The sequence below is a fragment of the Urocitellus parryii genome, unplaced genomic scaffold (genome assembly GCF_045843805.1).
Source record: "Urocitellus parryii isolate mUroPar1 unplaced genomic scaffold, mUroPar1.hap1 Scaffold_2350, whole genome shotgun sequence".
Lineage (NCBI taxonomy): Eukaryota > Metazoa > Chordata > Mammalia > Rodentia > Sciuridae > Urocitellus > Urocitellus parryii.
Genome location: NW_027552402.1, coordinates 56609 through 60146, shown reverse-complemented (window position 1 = coordinate 60146; position 3538 = coordinate 56609).

Below are 3538 nucleotides of genomic sequence, written 5' to 3'. Positions count from 1 at the left end.
AGGACGTCCAAGCTATTCAAATATGGCCTGTGGATTACAGCATTGATTTCTGCTTTAGTCAACTGTTTTTGCCACTGTGACCAAAAGACCTGACATGAACAATTTTGGAAGAGGACAACATCATTTTGGGGTTCACAGTCCATATATGGCTGGTTCCATTGAGGCAGAACATTATCACAAAGTGCATGGGAGAGGAAAGCAGGTCAGATCACACCAAAAAGTACAGAGAACGTTCCACTAACCAAGAACAAAATATATAACCCAAAGGCACATGCCCCCCAGTGACCCACCTTCTCCAGGCACACCTACCTGCCTATAGTTACCACCCAGTTAATCCCTATTAGGGGATTAATGCACTGATTAATTAAAACTCTCATCACCTAGTCATTTCATCTCTATACTTTCTGGCACATGAGATTTTGGGGGACACCTCCTATCTAAACCATGACATTAATCATTTCAGAACTGGTTCAGAAAGTCAAATCTCAAGTCTGTAACTAGACATACTGAATCAGAATCTGTATTTTCATTTAGATCTCCAAGTGTTTCATTTGTACACTAAAGTTTGAGAAGAGATGTTCTAGCTCATTGAAAGAAACAAACAAAAAACCAAAAACCCTCTCTCCACTGCCAATAAGGGGAACAAAAAGGAATCATATTTATGTTCTGGGACCAGGTAAATATGTGAAAGTATCAATTACTGTGCCATTATTCTAGCATAGCAATATCCCTCTCTAGAGGAGTGACATTAGGAGTTAAATTTGAGTAATTATTTATTCCCCTTACTGTAGATTATCTCTCAGAAGTGAGCCAGAAATTCATCATATGCAAAGATAGCTCAAATTCTTTTCCCCTAAACCAGCTTTGCTTGCATAAGTTATATCATTTTGGCCAAACTGGCCGATATTTGAGTTAACCCAGCAAGCTGAGTCATACAACTTAATCCTGAAATAAGGCCTATCAAGGAACAAACTTCCCCAGCAATGGAAACAGCATTTGAGTTTATAAAACTGTCTCCTAAGTGATTGAAAGCATGTGGTGAACTCTTGCTTTGCCTCTGCCCCCCTGCCCTGGGATCTCATACTTCCTGAAAAATGTAATTCAGCCGGAAGTTGTTGTTAGAGTTACTGTTACATGAAGACAGATGGAAAGAGAAAAGTTTAAAATAAAAGAGCCTGAATTAAACTTTGTCCTGGAGTCATCTTGGGCAAATGCTTATAATAGCAGAGGAACAAATGCAGTTTCCCAAGAGCACCACTGAGGTCACAGTTCTCATGGGGGTAGAGACTTGAAGTGACACATAATTTTCCACAAAAGTAAACTATGCTCAGGGGTCTGTTCCCTTAGAATCCAGGATATCAGCAAGTATACAACATGGACCATGTTCTGATCTCACTAAATCAGTTGATAATATTGTATTTAAGTTTATCTATGTGGGAATGAAGATTTGTCACTGAAAATTAGAAAACTTTGATAAGTTTTATCTTCTCTCAAGATTATACTTGGTTTGGGTTCCTAAATAAGCATTGTATTTCTGTTGGCCGTTTCTACATATTAGGTAGTTAAAACATACTTTGCAAATCCCAATTACTCTTCTTCTAACATTCTTTATTGGGTTCAGATAATGTATAGAAAGAAGAGTGAGCATGTGTTGTTACCCTGTGCCAGCCACTTTCCCAAGTGCTTAACATACTTGAACGCTTTTAATTCTCACAGCAGTGCTATGAATGACAGATGAGGAAATTGTGAAGTGCAGGAAGTTGAGATGGAGGCTAAATAAATTCCAACATCAACAAGTGGCAGGGTCAGAATTCAAATCTTATCTCATAGATTTTGTGCATAACCACTGTGGATACTAGCTCCTGAGAGAGACATGTTATCATTCAGAATATATCTTTAAAAGGTCAAAGTAACTACTTTAAAATCTGTTTTAATATATCTTCTATTGCAAAAATGTGACCACAGATGTGTCATCCCTCTCCTTCCTTCCTTCCTTCCTTCCTTCCTTCCTTCCTTCCTTCCTTCCTTTCTTTCTTTCTTTCTTTCTGGAATCATGTGCTTTCTAAAGAGAAAAGTTTTAAGTGCATTTCCTTTTAGATATAAACCCAATAAACTGCTTTCTACTCCCTCCCTCCCACTAACTCCATACAGTCACATTTTAACGTTGCCAAGCACTTGCTCTTCATTTTATTTGTTTATATGTTTATTTATTTGTTTATTTATTTATATATTTATTTTGTACTGGGGATTGAACTTAGGAGCGCTTAACCACTGAGCGACATCCCCAGCTCTTTTTATTTTTTTTTATTTAGAGACAGGGTATGACTAAGTTGCCTAGGGCCTCTCAAAGTTGCTGAGGTTGGCTTTGAACTCCAGATCCTCCTGCCCCGGCTTCCTGAGCCACACCTGGTTCTCGCTCTCTTCTTTATTCATTTGGAGAACCCACCTGGTGTGCTTCCTGTTCTTCCTCACCCCACTTCTGTCCAGATGCAGAGTCCTTCACCTTGATTGGTTGTTTTGATTTTGTTCTCTATGCAATTCTCATAGAGAACACAAGTCAATTATCACAACTTGAGCATTGTCTGTGGCATTTTCATGAGCAACCAGTTTCCTTAGACGACATCTAATGAATGTTTTCACCTGCTCAACTCCAGAGAGGAGAAACATCAGTAACAAGGAACTAAAAGTGATAGCTATCCCCATAGCTTTGGAAGTTATAATGAAAAAGAAAAAGACTCAATAAAAATAATTAAACGAATTATCTTATGCTTTAGAAAGAGCAATTGTAAAACATGTATTGCTTAACATAGTCCTTGTTTCAAAGTACCTTTCTCAAAGAGGAATTTATATATGTTGATTTAAATTTAGATTTCAGAGGATAGACTTTTGAATATTCCATATTGCGGGGCGGGGGGGGGGGGGGGGGGGGAGGTTCCAGAGATTGAACTCAGGGGCACTGGACCACTCAGCCAAATCCCCAGCTGTTTTGTAAATTATTTACAGACAGGGTCTCACTGAGTTGCTTAGTGCCTTGCTTTTGCTGAGGTTGGCTTTGAACTGACAATTCTCCTGCCTCAGCTTCCCAAGCCACTGGGATTACAGGCATGTGCCACCATGCCTGCTTTGAGTATTCCATATTTTTATCTTTTATCAATACTCTTTATCTAAACTTTAATCCTTAATAATAGTGCTTATATTCACAGAGCTTTTTTATCACTACAGATAAAACATTAAACCTACATATGTCTGGTCGTAATTCTGTCATTTTTGAGATTAAAATTTTTTCTCTGTTGACCAAAGAGATGCCACAAAAATGCTTTTAACTGGACTTAAAAGCTACAAAGTTTCCTCCAAAGAAATTCAGCAGTCTTTGGAGAGATGATTGGAATCAAACAACACATGATAGAATTAAGTAAAATTTGATGAAAAAAATTACTTCAAACAAGGGCCAAGTTCATAATCAGCCAGAAGCCATGAGGAATCATTTTTCCTGAGCTGCATTTTAAATTTGGTCATTAAGCCTCAAAGTTGTATAAAT